We start from the raw sequence: 17923 nt of genomic DNA on the forward strand, positions 1-17923 counted from the left end.
CCAGACAACCTGAAGCATGTTCCAGGCACAAAGGTAGCGCTTAAGTTCTGGAGCCACTGCAGCAGCAGTATAAACCTCACGGTGCCTGTCTGTACGACCGCTGGGCTGCTTCCAAGCCCAGGGCCACTGTTTGCCACTGCTGCCGGGCTAGTAATGGCAGCTGCAACAGTGGAGAGCTCGGTGGTGGTGGTGAAAGAAGAGACATGGCAGAGAAAAATAAATACACTTTTTCTTTCCTATCCATCCACTACTTTCACTCTCCTCCTTTCCCTCCCATTCCTCCTTCCCCCACTCCCTTTCCTCTTTGTTCTATCTCCTTTTCTCTAGTATTCCTCCTCCTCCTTCCTCTTTCCCTCTTTTCCCTTTCTCCCCTTTATCCTCCTCCATTTTCTTCCTTTTCCACTCCCTCCCTCTTTGTCCCGCCCCTCTTAAAACCCCGCCAAATCACCCTGCCTCACCAATGCTCTGTCCCCAGTTTGCCCTCACATACAAAATGAAAAGTTGGCAGCCTTAGTCTTCTAGTCTTTAACTAGAGCTCTGCTATTCCTTTGCTTTGTGATCTTGAGCTGGTAATTCAGCTTTTCCATGCCTTGGCACAATTACACTGGCCTTACCTCATGAGGTTAGCATACTGAAATGATTGTTTAATGGTGATGGTTATACTACAGAATAGAACGTTATAAATAGAGCATTAAATAGAAAGAGAAGCCCCAAATTATTTTTTCATTCCGTACTCTTTCATTCCTGATTGCTATTTATTACATTTTTATGGTTTTACTCAGTTTCTACATCCCAAATCATTTCTTAAAATTTAGGGTTAGACAAAAACAAAGACAAATTTAATTTCAATTGAAGAAAAAAAGTAGAAAGGGGAAGCATCTGAGCATTTCATTGCCAAAATGGAGTGAAAGAGATTTACAAATCCATTCTAATTCTACCAGTTGATTTAGCACATTGATGTGATATGTGGTTAATATTTTCACTCTTGTCCAGAGAAGCAATGTATGTTTTGGAGAATTCTATCTGAAAGGTTTTGTCATTTGTAAATGCATTGTAAGGATGTCAATCAGTCAATAGTTCTCTATGTAGACCACAGCCCTAAGCACTTAGAGAGAGTGCAGTACAGTGAGTAAATGTGATATGTGCTTCTAGGGAATTTCCCTCTTCTCCAACCTGTAAAGAGTCTGGAGTTTACTTGAGTGACTAGTGTATGAATGTTATCATTTTTTCTTCTCCAATATAGAGCTCTCACCTTGAAACCAAATTTAGATATTAAGTTTTGGATTGACACTAGAGTCCAATACCCTAAATTAAGCCTAGTGACCTTAATGTTGCTAAATATGCCAACAGTGATATGGACTGTTGCTTTAGCCATCTGCATCATTAACAAATGCCTCAAAGGACTGGTCATACCACAGCAACACTCAGTAAGCATATACAACTGTAGGGGCATCATAAACGTGAAAGCTTCAAGGATATGGTTTGGAAATAGTATAGTGTTCTGCACATAGTAAGCACTCAATAAATACCATTATTTGATTGAAATGAAAAACTGATTTTTACCTGAAAAAAATTGGATAATCACCCACCAAATTACATATTTTTTAAACCTCTAAGTCCATACTCTAGTTGGAAAATGCTAGAAAGCCTCTTTTAATTTATTACTGGCATATTTTGAGCTTCAAGTATCTACCCCAGCCCTTAAACCAATGCTTGACACATAGTAAGTGCTTAACAAATACCACCACTATTATTATTAAATTGCCAAATTGTACCTTCCAAGCGCTTAGTACAGTGCTCTGCACATAGTAAGTGCTCAATAAATATGAATGAATGAGTGAATAGTGAGCACTAAGACAACAATCACTTGGACCTCCGAAACATCATCCTCTCTCACTGGCTTTGATTGCATTCCTAAATCCCCTATAAGTTATCAGTCACTTAATCAGTGACATTTATTGAGCAGGTAAAGAGTGCAGAGCATTGTACTAAGCCTTCAGGAGAGTGCCATATAACAGAGTTAACAGACACTTTCCCTGCCCACAAGCAGTTTATAATCTAGAGGGGGAGACAGACATTAAAATAAGTTATGGATATGTACATGAATGCCACAGGGCTTAGGGTGGGGTGACTATTACGCGCTAAAAGAGTACAAATCCAAGTGCATAGGTGATATGCCAGGGGCCAGATCACAAAAGGAGGCAAATCTGAAAAGCTTTCAGGTTTGAGATCCCTACCACCAGAAATCTTTAAAACATTAGCAATCATTATGGTGCAGTGGATAAAGTGGATAAAGCACAAGCCTGGGAGTCAGAAGGTCATGGGTTCTAATCCTGACTCTGCCACTTGTCTGCTGTGTGACCTTGGGCAAATCATTTCATTTTTCTGCACCTTAGTTACCTCATCTGTAAAATGGGGATTGAGACTGTGAGCCCCACATGGGGCAGGGACTGTGTACAGTCCGATTTGCTTATATCCACCCCAGGGCTTAGTATAGTGCTTGGCACATAGTAAGCATTTAACAAATACCACTATTACTAACAGTTTGCCAGGTATAAATGAATCAGCTCTAAAAGAGATATCTTACTCCTCCCCTGTCTAAATTTAACACTGCTAATTCCAGGCCAGTTTGCCGGCCACCAGGGACCCTTAAGCAGGAGGAATCTAACACCTTTTGGAGGAAAGAAAGAGAAATCAAGGAGAGAAGGGCACATGTGGTTCTGCAAAAAGTCTCCCTCATGCAACCATGAGGATATCAAATAATTCCCCTTTTGTCTGTGGGCTGCCTTTCACAGCTATCAGGATGAGCTGGCTGGACCTGACTCAGGATCCTTGTTAAATGGTATGAAGTAAGTCTGGAGAAGGGGGAAAAAAACCCAAAAACGATTAAAGGAAGAATGCAATCTGTGTGAAGCTGTGGCCCTGCCTCTTAAAGAAGCAGATGATCTAAGAGAAGGAAGAGCCTCCCTTTAAACCAGAGACTGCGTGCAATGCAAATGATCCCATATGCAGCTGCCACTGGCAGGCAGCCACCTGCCTACAGAAGAATAAAGTCAAAGCAACAATTCCCCTTGAACCCTGAAGCTTAGTGACTTCAAACAAGAAAAATAAAAAGTGACATTTTTTTTCCAGTGAAATCTTCCATCCTCCAAATTGGGCTGATGACCTCATCATCTACAGCTGTCTACTCCAGGCTGGGTCTTCTTTCCAAGAGATTACATCTGGCCCCGGGCATTCATACCTGGAGCTTGTAACATCTGGAGCCTTCTGCCTTTTGAAAGAGGAATTAACATTTCGAAACCCCCCCTCTTAGTTTTTCCAAAGGTCAGAGGGACCAGGCGTTCCCCCATTAGGCAGGAGAGTCGCATTGTTTGGGTGGCAATTCTGCTGCCCGAAGGATGATTGGGACCATCCCTAAGGGCCTGTTATAAGATGGGGTGGTGGAGGCTCCAGTAGCAGATGAAGGGAAGCCCTGGCCATAGTGCACCATGACTCTTTGCTTTCCTGCTGCCGCTGTATTCCTTGACTGCCAGTGTCATACTGTTACAACTATGGGCTACTCCTGAGGTTGCACTTGGAGAAGCAGTGTGGCCTTATGGATAGAGCACGGTTCTGGGACTCGGAAGGATCTGGGTTCTAAATCCAGCTCTGCCACTTGTCCGCTGTGTGACCTTGGGCAAATCACTTAACTGTTCTGTGCCTCGGTTACCTCATCTATACAGTGGGGATTAAGACTGTGAGGTCTATGTGGGACATGGACTGTGTCCAATCTGATTACCTTGTATCTACCCCAGCACTTAGAACAGTGCCTGGTACAACGTAAGCGCTTAACAGCTACCATATTTAAAAAAAGGACCTGGATTCTAATCCCAGATCCACCACTTGTCTGCTGTGTGACCCTGGGCAAGTCACTTCTCTGTGCCTTAATTATCTCATCTGTACAATGGGGGTTAAGACTGTGAGCCCTGTTTGGGACATGGACTATATCCAACCTGATTAGCTTGTATCTACCCCAGCGCTTAGTACTGTGCTTGGCACATAGTAAGCACTTAACAAATTTCATTTTTAAATTTTAAAAAAAAAAGATATTGGAGGCTTTTATCAGTGGGGAAAGTGGCGACAGTGGGGAAGGCTGCCCTTCTTTTTCTTTCATTTCTGTGTCTTTTCCATTCCACCCCAACTCTGATTATCCTCTGCTAGATTAACTAGTCTATGGTCGCTTCCCATTAATAGCAGGCATAATGATTTAACTTAATAAGCTATGGCATATTTATCAGCTTTATTAACATCCAGTTCACTAAAATCCAGTATGTCCACATTTCGTATTCCAATCATTATTTGATCTCTAATGAAGAAATCAGCTAGAGTTTCAAAATTGCAGCTTTGACTTGAATTTTTCAACATTGTTGTATTGTAGATTTTTTTTTATCTGATAAGTGAAATTTGATTCCATTACCTCGTAATTATTCCTCAGAATCTCATCATTTACTATGTGCCAAGCACTGGGATGAATGCAATCTAATCAGGACAGACACAGTCCCTGTCTCTCACAGGGCTCACAGTCTAAAGGGGAGAGAGCAGATCCTTAAACCCCATGTTACAGGTGAGGAGACTGAATCACAGAAAAGGCAAGGTCACACAACAGTCAAGTGGCAGAGCTGGGATCAGAATCCAGGTTTCCTGACTCCCAGGAATAAGCTCTTTCCACTGAGCCACACTACTTCTCTGTACAGGATGAAGGAGAGTTTGTTCATGATAGAGAGGGAGTTCCACAGGGCCACTGAAACAATGATGCAGAGGCAAATTAGTAATATATTGTATGTTCAATGAAGCCTCAGTGCGTGATATTGATGGCGGGTATTTTAATAATAATAATAATGTTGGGATTTGTTAAGCGCTTACTATGTGCCGAGCACTGTTCTAAGCACTGGGGTAGATACAAGGGAATTAGGTTGTCCCACTTGGGGCTCACAGTCTTCATCCTCATTTTACAGATGAGGGAACTGAGGCACCGAGAAGTGAAGTGACTTGCCCACAGTCATACAGCTGACAAGTGGCAGATCCGGGAGTCGAACTCATGACCTCTGACTCCGAAGCCCAGGCTCTTTCCACTGAGCCACGCTGCTTCCCCAGCGGTGCGGTGCAGGGTACGGTGTTTGATGAGCAGAGGAACTGAAGTAGGGAAAGGTTAGAGGAGAGATAAAATGTGCTTTATTATCAATCAGTGATATTCACTGAGTGCTCACTGTGTGCAAAATATTTTACTAAATGCTTGGGAGAGTAAGAATAATAATAATGTGGTGTTTTTTTAGAGCTTATTTTGTGCCAGACACTGTATTGAGAACTGGGGTAGATATAAGCAAATTTGGTTGGACACATTCCCTGTCCCACATGGAGCTCACAGTTTTAATCCCCATTTTACAGTTGAGGTAACTGAGGCACAGAGAAGTGAAGTGATTTGCCCAAGGTCACAAAGCAGACAAGTGGCAGAGCTGGGATTAGAACCCAGGTCCTTCTGACTCCCAGGCCCGGTCGCTATCCACTAGGCCATGCTGCTTCTCTACAATACAGTAGATTTGGTAGACAAAATCCCTGCCCTGGAGGAGCATTCAATCTAGTGGGGGAGGCAGATATTAAAATAAATTACAGCTAGGGAAAGCAAATAAGTATAACCGTAGTAGAGTCTAAGTGGCATGGAGGTTGCAGGGTGGGGTGAGTATCAAAATGTTTAAGGAGGTACAGACCTAACTGCATAGGTGGTGTAGAAGAGCTCACTTCCCACTCTCGATGATCAGGTCTCCGCTCTCAATTCCACCCTCTCTACTCATCTCAACTCTGTCGCCCCCCTTTCCCTCCGCCGCTCTCGCTCCACTAACCCATAGCCCTGGATCACCTCCTCCGTCCGCCTCCTACGCTCCTATGCTCGAGCTGCTGAGTGCTGCTGGCGAAAGTCCAAGCACCAAGCTGACCTCACACACTTCAAATTCAGCCTTTCCTGCCTTAACTCTGCCCTCTCCTCCACCAGGCAAAACTTCTTCTCCTCCCTCATCGACACCCATGCCCGTCAGCCCCGCCAATTGTTCCGGACCTTTAACTCTCTCCTTAGGCCCCCTGTTCCTCCCCCTCCCCCATCTCTCACCCCCAATGATCTGGCCACCTACTTCATCACAAAAATCAACACAATCAGGTCTGAGCTCCCCAAAGTCACCCCTGCCCCACTCCCCTCCCCCCCACCAACCCTCTCCCCTACTTTTCCATCCTTCCCTGCAGTATCCTCAGAGGAGATATCCTCCCTCGTCGCAAGTGCCAGCCCCTCCACCTGCGCCTCGGACCCCATTCCCTCTCACCTTATAAAAACATCCCCCCTGCCCTCCTCCCTTCCTTAACTTCTATTTTTAACCACTCAATCTCCAATGCCTCCTTCCCCTCTGCCTTCAAACATGCCCACATCTCCCCCATCCTAAAAAAACTTGCTCTCGACCCCACTTCCCCTTCCAGTTATCGCCCTATCTCCCTACTACCCTTCCTTTCCAAAATCCTAGAACGAGTCGTCTACAATCGCTGCTTAGAATTCCTTAACTCCCATTCTCTCCTGGACCCCCTCCAATCTGGCTTCCGGCCCCTCCACTCTATCGAGACTGCTCTCTCTAAGGTCACCTGTGACCTCCTTCTTGCCAAATCCAATGGCTCCTACTCCATTCTAATCCTCCTTGACCTCTCTGCTGCCTTTGACACAGTCGACCATCCCCTCCTCCTCCACACCTTATCTCACCTTGGCTTCACAGACTCCGTCCTCTCCCGGTTCTCCTCTTACCTCTCTGGCCGGTCATTCTCGGTCTCCTTCGCAGGCGCCTCCTCCCCCTCCCATCCTTTAACTGTTGGAGTTCCTTAAGGGTCAGTACTTGGCCCTCTTCTGGTCTCCATTTACACTCACTCCCTTGGTGAACTCATTCGCTCTCACGGCTTTGACTACCATCTCTACGCAGATGACACGCAGATCTACATCTCCGCCCCCTCCTCTCCCCCTCCCTTCAGGCTCGCATCTCCTCCTGCCTCCGGGACGTCTCCACCTGGATGTCGGCCCGCCACCTAAAACTCAACATGAGCAAGACTGAGCTCCTCATCTTCCCTCCCAAGCCCGGTCCTCTCCCAGACTTCCCTATCACAGTGGATGGCACGACCATCCTTCCCGTCTCTCAGGCCCGCAATCTCGGTGTCATCTTTAACTCGTCTCTCTCGTTCACCCCACACATCCTATCCGTTACCGAGACCGGCTGGTTTCACCTTTACAATATCGCCAAGATCCGCCATTTCCTCTCCACCCAAACGGCTAGCTTACTGCTACAGGCTCTTGTTATATCCCGGCTAGACTTCTCTCTGATCTCCCTTCCTCCTCTCTCGCCCCGCTCCAGTCTATTCTTCACTCCGCTGCCCGGCTCATCTTCCTGCAGAAACGATCTGGGCATGTCACTCCCCTTCTTAAACACCTCCAGTGGTTGCCTATCAACCTCCGCTCCAAACAAAAACTCCTCACTCTAGGCTTCAAGGCTCTCCATCACCTTGCCCCTTCCTACCTCGACTCCCTTCTCTCTTTCTACCGCCCACCCCGCACGCTCCGCTCCTCTGCCGCCCACCTCCTCACCGTCCCTCGGTCTCGCCTATCCCGCCGTCGACCCCCGGGCCACGTCCTCCCGCGGTCCTGGAATGCCCTCCCTCCTCACCTCCGCCAAACTAATTCTCTTCCCCTCTTCAAATCCCTACTTAAAGCTCACATCCTCCAAAAGGCCTTCCCAGACTGAGCTCCCCTTCTCCCTCTACTCCCTCTACCGCCCCCCTTCACCTCTCTGCAGCTTAACCCTCTTTTCCCCCCATTTCCCTCTGCTCCTCCCCCTCTCCCTTCCCATCCCCTCAGCACTGTACTCATCCGCTCAACTGTATATATTTTCATTACCCTATTTATTTTGTTAATGAAATGTACATCGCCTCGATTCTATTTAGTTGCCAGTGTTTTTACGAGATGTTCTTCCCCTTGACTCTATTTATTGCCATTGTTCTTGTCTGCCTGTCTCCCCATTCCAAGCGCTTAGTACAGTGCTCTGCACATAGTAAGCGCTCAATAAATACTATTGAATGAACAATTAGACTGTAAGCCCATCAAACGGCAGGGACTGTCTCTATCTGTTGCCGACTTGTTCATTCCAAGCGCTTAGTACAGTGCTCTGCACATAGTAAGCGCTCAATAAATACTATTTAATGAATGAAAGAGAGGAAAAATACTGTGGGGAGATGAGAGGTTAGTTCAAGAAAGCTTCCTGGAGGAGGTAAGATTTGAGTAGGACTTTGAAGATGGGGGAGAGTGGTGGTCTGTAAAATATGAAGGTGGAGGGAGTTCCAGGCATGAGCGAGAGAGCATGAGCAAGGGATTGTTGGTGAGAGAGATGAAATAGGGGTTTGGTGAGTAGTTTGGTGTTAGAGGAATAAAGTGGGCAAGCTGAGTTATAGGGGAATAGGAGTGCAGATAGGGGAGAGAGCTGATTGATTGAGTACCTTGAAGTCTATGATTAGCAGTTTCCTTTGATAAAGAGATGGATGGACACCACTGGAGGTTTTTGAGGAGTGGGGAGACATGTGCAGAATGATTTGCTTTAGAAAAATGATCCAGGCAGCAGGGTGAAGTATGGAGTGGAAAAGGGAGAGGCTGGAGGAAGAGGGATAAGTTTGCAGGCTGATCCAGTAGTGGAGACAAGACATGACAAGTGCTTGGACCTACATAGTAGTAGTTGGGATGGAGAGGAAGGGGAAAATTCTGGACATGTGAAGGTAGAGCAGGCAAGATTTAGTGACAGACTAAACATGTGGGTTGAAGAAAAGAGATGAGTCTAGGTTAATGCCAAGAAAACAGGCTTGTGAGACAGAAAGATTGATGGTGTTGCCAAGAGTGATGGGAAAGCTGTGGGAAGGGAAGGGTTGGTGTGGGAAGATTCAGCTTCATTAACAACAAATTGAGTGGCTGGCCATGTGGTGAAACAGTGAGTTTCCCCAAATACTGGGGAGGTAACTGGGGGTCAGACGGAATATACAGGATATCCCCCACCCCAGAAGAGGGGTACCAGGGAGGATGTGTTTAGAAGGAGATACCCAGAGGAAAGAAAAGCAGGAGACGGACTGGGAGAACCAAAAGAAGCAAGGGGAGTACAAAGAGGTAAGAATAGGGAGACAAAGGTGGGGAGATAAGAAAGACCGAGGGGCTAATTCACATCCATTCACCCACTTGTTCCTACATCTGCTCACAGGCCTATTTATACACACATTCCCTATTAGAAAACATGCATTGTCACCAAGGCAATATTGTTCCCAGTCCAGGTTTCAGTGTAACACTGGTTAGAATCAATCAATGGTGCTTACTGTACTAAGCACTTGAGAGAGTAAAATATAATAGAACAGAGAGACATGATCCCTGCCCACAAAAGCATCAGGAAGGAGAAACAAAACTAAGCCAAAAACTTAGTTTTGCTATTTCATTAATTCCATGGTACACCCATGGACCTGATAGAGCTGGAGAAGGTACAGAAAGAATGGCAGCCAAGAGGAACAGGGGGATGGATGAGGGGATAGTGACAAGATTAAGGACTGTTCAGTTTGTTGGGAAAAATATCTGAGGGGAAAGAGACTGACAGAGACCACATCACGAACCGTGTGGACAGGCTGAATGTGCAATTGTTGGACATAAGGTCCTATTACAACAAAAGGAGCTTAATGGAGGTAGAGTTTGACCACAAACAAGTAGAAATAACTTTTTCACCCACCCGCTGGTATTACAATAGGAAACTGTTCAGGAGGACAATAAGTTCTTGGCTTAATGGATAGAGCTTGGGCCTAGGAGTCAAAAGGACCTGGGTTCTAATCCTGACTATGCCACATCTGCTGTGTGACCTTGAGTAAGTCATTTCATTTCTCTGTGCCTCAGTTACCTTATTTGGAAAATGGGGATTAAGACTGTAAGCCATATGTAGGACAGGGACTGTGTCCCTCCTAGTTACCTTGTATCTACCTCAGTGCTTAGTACAGTGCCAGGCACACAGTAAGCTCTTACATACCACAATTATTACTATTATTAATAATAATAATGAGAGGTTTAGATAAATTCATGGGTAGCCAATCCAAAATGCATTTGTAGAGGGGAAATTGGATTCTAGAGGGAAAAGTTGGAGATGTTAAAATCGTACATCCCTAAGCATTTGGGTAATTGTCATAGAGGGCTACTAGCACAGTTCATTCAGGCAACCTGTTGCCACTATCAAAGGCATAATGCTGGCCCACTGATCTAACCCAGTGGTTGAATTTCTTATGTTCTTATGCTGTGAAAGATAAAAGAGATTCAAGAAGAGATAATGTCATCCCTTGCTATACTTAGGAATATTTCAACCTTTTAGAATCCTGTATTATTTCATTTTTTTGGTAATATTTGTGAAGCCCTGAATATGTGCTAGGAACTACACTAAGCACTGGGATAGATACAAGCTAATCAGGTTGATTACAGTCCATGTCCCACATGGTGTTCCCAGTCTTAATCCCCATTTTACAGATGAGGGTAAGTGAGGACCCAGGAAGTGAAGTGACTTGCCCAAGGTCACACAGCAGACAAGTGCTGGGATTAGAACCCAGATCCTTTTGACCCTCAGGCCCGTGCTCTATCCACCAGGCCATGCTGCTAGGAACAAATCAAAGCCTTGAATAAGTTGTTTCCCATCATGATGAGCATTCATTGTTGGTTTCAGAAAAGTAGTAATGGTATTGATTGAGAGCCTACAGAGTGCAGTGCGCAGTACTAAGCACTTGGAAAAATACAACAAAAGTTGATCAAGACTAATTGCTTGCCATCAAGGAGTTTACAAGTCGATCTAGGGCTAGTTAAGGATCTTTCTTCATTCTCCAATCCACAATCCGAATTTAATCCTGGGACCATGCCATGTGGCTTCACTAGTAAGTGTACCAATCACTGCCAAGTTTATGAAGCAAATAATTCATATTTTTGTGGAATTAAACTATCTGAACCATTAATTAAACTATATGAACCTGGGTCGATCTGTTCTGCTATCAGAAAGACCAGGGATGGCTCTTGAAAAAAACAGACCCCCCCCCAAGATGTTTGTGATATCACATATGCTACATGTGATGTGATGATATTATCCTGCTGCTATTTGGTGGAAGTCCATCCAATTTGGTCAGAACTAGCCTGACACTAGAGTATTTCCCTTTGGAACTCTGACACCCACCCCCACCCCACCCCCCACCATATCTGTTCCAAATCATTGCTTTCATGGATCTGTGACCTTTGGACATTTAATATTCACCCCAACTCTACAGCACTTATAAACATATCTTTAAATTACATTATACATTACTTATTTATTCCTATTAATGTCAGTCTCCCCATCTAGATTGTAAACTCGTTATGGGCAGGGAATAATAATAATAATAATAATGTTGGTACTTGTTAAGCGCTTACTACGTGCAGAGCGCTATTCTAAGTGCTGAGGTAGGTACAGGGGAATGAGGTTGTCCCAAGTGAGGCTCACAATCTTCATCCCCATTTTACAGATGAGGGAACTGAGGCACAGAGAAGTGAAGTGACTTGCCCACAGTCACACAGCTGACAAGTGGCAGAGCCAGGATTCGAACCCATGACCTCTGACTCCCAAGCCCATGCTCTTTCCACTGAGCCATGCTGCTCAGTGGAATGTGTCTGCTATTTCTGTTATACTCTCCCAAGTGCTTAGTACAGTGCTCGGCGCAAGGTAAGCGTTCAGTAAATACCTGTGAACTCAGATGCTATCTCGATGTGCAGAACTCAGTTGCAGAGGGAGGTTGGGCCCGAAAGTCTGTAAACTGCATGTAAAAGCATCAGATGCCATGGGGGTACCAGACAGGGGATAGCCAGATGAACATGAGATCATTCACTGTAAAACTGGACAAGAGGTACCTTGAATGTTCTGCTCCTTTTCCTCTACTTCAGCACTTCCCATCTTCCCTGGTACATTGCTCTCCTGGCAATAGAAAGTTCTTACCATCAGCTTTAAGGCACTCAATCATCTCTCCTCCTCTTACTTTACTTTGCTGATCTCCTAGTACAACCTAGCTCGCACACTAGGCTCCTCTAATGCCAACCTAGTCACTGTACCTCGATCTCATCTGTCTTGCTGCCGACCCCTTGCCCACATCCTCCCTCTGACCCAGAACTCCCTCTCTCTCCAAATACGACAGACCACCACTCTCCCCACCTTCTAAGCCTTATTAAAATCCCATCTCCTCCAGGATGTCTTCCCTGACTAAGCTTCTCATTTCCCCTATTTGCCCTCCCTCATCTCCACCCTCCCTTCTGCGTCACCTATGCACTTGGATCCGCACCCCTTAGGCACTTGATATTCACCACACCTCCAGCTCCACAGTACTTACATTAATCTTATATACCACAAAGAATGTTTCATCCCCCTAAAAATGTCACTGGTATATAATTTATGCTGTTTGGTGCAGCTCAAGTTTACAAGTGCATTGGTTCTTCTAATTAGCTCAAGCCCGTTCCTATCAATTTGACTGCAACATGCATCTAATCTCATCCCTTAAGCCTATCTGGGTGCATGCTACTAATGATGACATGGGCAATAGAACTACATTTTGTAGGTGTCATTTTTCAGTATGGGATTCACTTGGGCTCTCACTGCTCTGATTTCATTTCAGCTGTGGGCCGTTTATTCTCATCAAAAGTCAATTTCCCATAGGCCGTTATGGAGTTGCTCAACATATGTGCCTGAAGTGTTCCCAAGTAAGAGTTGGGGAGTTTTTATTTTTAATATCTCTGGTTAAAGTCCTGAGGGTCTGATCCAATTAAATGGAGGATCAGATTAGCCAGTGATTGAATTAAGAAGGAACAGTATGAGGGAATGGCATAATTACTCCTCTGCCATTAGTCTCAGGATAAATGTTTTCCTTTCTTTAGCAGGCTCCTGTAAAGGAGAAAACCTGGCTGGAAATGTTACAGGTGCCTACCCCAGCCAAAGGCAGCAAGCTGACATGTTTCTTTTCTCCATCAAAGGAGTTTCTTTGCTTAATTTATGAAGCCCCTGGTTTCTGGAGAGGGAGAAACAGGGGTGACTGGTGACACAAGCTAATTTCCTTCTCTTCTTGAGGTCTCGTGCTGGGTATGGTGAGGGTTCATGCAGCTGTAAACCTACACAGGCTCTCACGGGAAATCATGTGAGTAGGAAATTAATTAACCTGTACCACCACTTCACAGCAGGGTCCGGTAATTAAGCTGTAATTCCTCCCAGATAGTTTTATCGTTTTCCCTCTTTGTTGCCATCTTTAGTGCTGAATTGCAGCTCTTCTGACCCCTTTCCAGCCCCCCACCAGCCCCCACCACCACCACAAGGCTCCAGCTCAGAAAAAAACTCTGCTGGGGCAGGGATGCCCTTTGAGTAAGGGTTCTGAAGAGACTGGCGCTTCCTCTTCTTAGCCCACTGGCCAATGTGGCAAAGACGCAGGGGAAAATCCCCCTACAAGGGGCACAGGCCGGGGGCTTATAGCTAAAGCAAATATAATAGAGGCTTTTTGTGGAGAGATAAAAGAGGCTTTCGTTTTGGGTGCTAAGGAAACTGTGTAGCATTCAGGCTCCTTAGGAGTCTAGTCTACCTCATTGTTAGCTATCCAAAGGAAGTATTATGCCATGCTAAATATAAAAGCCTCTGAGAGCTCTCCTTTTGATGAGATCTTGCTAAATGGATAGCTCTAATGATCCATAAGAATCATAATGCCAAGTGGATTTCATGGTCCAGATAGATCTAACATTGCTTTAAAAAAAATAAGGTTTCCTCATAAACCACCACTAATTAAAATTTCTGAAGTTCTTGTGGAAGGGGATTATTTTATTAATAGAAAGTACTGGTTTAAGACGTAATGGGCCCAGAAACCTCAGAGTAGGGCTGGGATGACTGGCACCTTTAGCTAAGTTTCTTGAGCCTATCGCTGCCACTGATTTACCAGTAATGAAGATGGCACCTTCATTGTTGCTGCTGTGGACATTTTGGCTTTTATGGATAACTTGGGATCTGCCACTCTAAAGATACCATCAAGAGAGATGGTTCTGGAACAAAAATTGTAGCTCTCTTAAAAAAGAGCCGGGTGCTTTGAAATCCAGATTGAACTGGGTAGAGGTGATGTATCTGTCTCACTGTCTGTTCCAACTCTCACACCCTCCTGTCAGGTCTACACAGTATCGAGAGGTCTGGGTCAAGAGGATCAAGCACTTAGTACAGTGCTTTGCACACAGTAAGTGTTCAATAAATATGATTGATTGGGTGCCAATTGCAGGAAAAATATTCCCTAGGGAGCATGGGATGCTGACATTCAAGGAGAGGTCTGAGCTAAGTGGCAGTGGGGTGACACAAAAGTAACCAAGCAAGATGTCAGAGGATGAGATCTTTAAATGGAAAGAGTTTGGGAGAAGAAAAGAATGCTGTTTCAGTTTGGGGGAGATAAAAAGAAGGCAAAGGAATTTAGTATCCAGTTATGGGTGAAGGAGGATGAATAAAAGGTTAGCCTACATTTACTCAACTCACATATATATTTGTTGTCCTTCCATTTCAGATGATATTTCTGATGAGTGCAACTAAAAAGATCGATGCATGACTCTCCCTTTCGTAGTGTCTGCATGTAAAGATAGTTCCTTGTTTTGCTAATGGGTTTACCCCTTCCAGGGCCCCATATAGGCTCTCTGTTTTTGAGCCTGCTTCTTGTTGTCCCAATCTTTGTGAAGCCTTTGCTCGGAGAGCACAAGCCCTCTCCCAAATGCTGCCTGCCAGTCTGGTCGGTCTCGCTGCAGCAGTGATCTCTCAACAGCTCACTGTTATATCCCATTGTTTGAGACTGTGCTTCATCATGTCTTTAAACTGTTTATTCTGCATTCCTTCAGTTCACCAGGCAGCAGCTGCTTGGGTATCCTGATGTCATCCATTCCCCTCACATGGGCCACCCAGTGAAGCTGTGTTGCTGACAGCATTGCCTCAATACTGGTAAGACAGTACCTTCTTACTGTAGCTGCCTCTCTTAACTACCCCATTCGCTTGGGAAGTTCTTAAGGGCAGGGATCGTGTCTTCCGGGATCGGACTTTTCTTTAGTGCAATGCTCCACACCCAGTGAATTATTATAATAACTGTCTCACGGTGAGGCAGTTCTTGGCCACATGGAATTTACAATCTAGAGAGAAGACAAACACAGACACAACCAACAACCGAACATCAAAGACAACACTGTGGGAACATCGTCTAGGTGAATCTTTTTCACCTCCCTGTCCTCCACCACAGTCAAATAACAGGAAAATTACCAACATCCTAAATGTTTACAAAGCCCTCACCCTCTGCTTCACCCACCCTCCATACCAATGGGACAGAGGGCACATCTGTGAGAAGTAGCCGAAGGCTCGAAATCCTATACGGTATGATCTTGATGATACCTTTCAATATTCAGAAGTGTTCCTCACTGACTAAGCTCCTTGTGTGCAGGGAATGGGTCTTTTGCTTCCATAGTACTTTCCCGAGTGCTTAGTTCAGTGCTTTGCATTCAGTGGCCCTCAATAAATACCTCTGTTTAATCGATTTGAAGACTGCCACCTTAAGCTATCATTCAGGATTACCAGGGCTATTCTTTATTAAAGGTGAATTTAGGAGGTCAGCATCCGTGAGTTGGGAGAGCTGCCCATCTACAATATAAGGTCTTCGTTAATCAGTCAATCAATGGTATTTATTCAGGACTTACTGTGTGCTGTTCACTGAACTAAGCACTTGGGAAAAGGCAACACAACAGAGTTGGTAGACATGCCCACTGTCTACAGAGTGACACAGACATGAAGATAGATTAGAGGGAGGGAAAATAATAGCATATCAATCAATTAATGGAATTGATTGAACTCTTACTGTGTGCAGAGCACTATACTAGGCACTTGAAAGAGTACAACACAACAGAAATGGTAGACTTGTTCCCTGTCCACAAGGAGTTCCAGTCTAGAGTATAAGAATATTTACATACATCCTGTGGGGCTGGGATGTATATCAAAATACTTAAGTGAAAAAGTCCTTCATTAAGCTAAAATCCGACATCTTTCTTTATCAGCAACTTTCCCTAACAGAGGGAAATTGATCTGTCGCTCTGTAAAAGCAGGCAGCACAAATAATTGTGAAAATTGTGAGTTATCGGGGGGAAATGATCCATAGCTAACAATTCCCTCATTCAAGTCTGTCACAAAATGAGTAACAGAGGCACCAAAGAACAGAAATCAGATATCATTAGCTGTAGAATATGTTGAATATATGTAGAATTATGCATATTTCACTTGCCATGGAAATCAGCTAGTCCTAACTGGAGTAAAGACCAAATGAGGCCACCTGAAGTCTATCACCCAGGAATCAGAGATTGAAAGGACTGTAGCAGTCGATTGGTTTAAATAAGTTGCCCAATAGAAGCCTGTACTAAGTAATTGCCTCTCAAGAAACATTTTCGGTTATCAAAATTGGGTTAGAAAACCAGTAGGCATTTGCTTGCAGAAAGGACTGAGTGGTCTGGTTCATTGTGAGTGGTTCAGTTCTTCGCTTAATTTTCAGCCTGCTTCCTCGAGGGAAAATTCCATGCATATCTGTAAGAATGAAAATGCTTGAGCTCATTTCTCCACGATCCAAGCATAATCCACATTAACCAAAACCCTGGAATTGATAGCTGAGGCTAAAATTCAAAACCAAGGAGTCTATTATGTCTTTTTAAAATGGTATTTGTTAAGTGCTTACTATGTGCCAGACACTGTACTAAGCACTGTGGTAGATAGAAGCTAATCAGGTTGGGCATGGTCCCTGTCCTATATGGTGCTCACAGTCTTAATCCCCATTTTACAGATGGGGTAACTGAGGCACAGAGAAGTTAAGTGACTAACCCAAGGTCACACAGAAGACAAGTGGCAAAACTGGGACTAGAAGTCATGCTGCTTCTTATGAAAAGTGATGGCTAACCTGCCTTATGCCGTTCTTCCAGACACAGTGTGTGAGCAATTTGCATGAGTCTCTCTCTTTTAAGAAAGAGTTCATTCTGATTGGATTGACCATTACATTTCTCCAGGATCTTCTCTTCTGTTGTCTTATGCTGTCAAGTAGTCTCTGACCCATAGTAACTCCATGGCTGCATCTCTCCCAGAATTCCCCACTCTCCATCTGCATTCATTCTGGTAGTGTATCCATAGAGTTCTCTTGGTAAAAATACAGAAGTCGTTTACCACTGCCATCTTCCGCGCAGTAATATTGAGTCTCCGCCCTCGACTCTCTCCCATGCTGCTGCTGCCTAGCACAGGTGAGTTTTGACTTGTAGCAGATGACCTTCCACTCACTCACCATTGCCCAAGCTAGGAATGGAATGGTTATGCCTCTGCTTGACTCTCCCTCCCATAGCTGAGACTGGTAGAGGACTGGAAACTCTCCAATTATGGTCCAGAGAGGGGAAGGATAGTCTCAGCAAACAGTGTATCCTTTTGTTCATCAGCTTGCCTGTTCCTCTAGGGTATTGAAAGTATTAAAATCTTTAGTTAAAAGCTTAAAGTTTTCAGAAACTCCATTTACCATTGACCGTCACTAATCATGATAATCAGCAGCAGCACTGATTGAGTACCTACATTGTGACCACTGTTCCCTATTTGGGAACATACAATAGAAGCGAAACCATGGTTCCTGTCTTCAATGAGCTTCCAATCTAGTGGAGGAGTCATTGTACTGATTGCAGGTGGATCAAGCAATTCTATTTATTGAGTGCTTACTATGTGCAGAGCATTGCACTAAGCAGTTGGGAGAGTCCAATACAGCATCACTGTTGGACACATTCCCTGCCCAGAAT

General features: G+C 44.7%; 1 pseudogene; it reads left to right on the plus strand.

Moving 5' to 3' along the window:
• Positions 1-9118: 9118 nt before the first annotated feature.
• LOC100083070 overlaps positions 9119-17923 on the plus strand; it is a 49874-nt pseudogene continuing 41069 nt past the window's right edge.

The sequence above is a fragment of the Ornithorhynchus anatinus genome, chromosome X2 (genome assembly GCF_004115215.2).
Source record: "Ornithorhynchus anatinus isolate Pmale09 chromosome X2, mOrnAna1.pri.v4, whole genome shotgun sequence".
Taxonomy (NCBI): Eukaryota; Metazoa; Chordata; class Mammalia; order Monotremata; family Ornithorhynchidae; genus Ornithorhynchus; species Ornithorhynchus anatinus.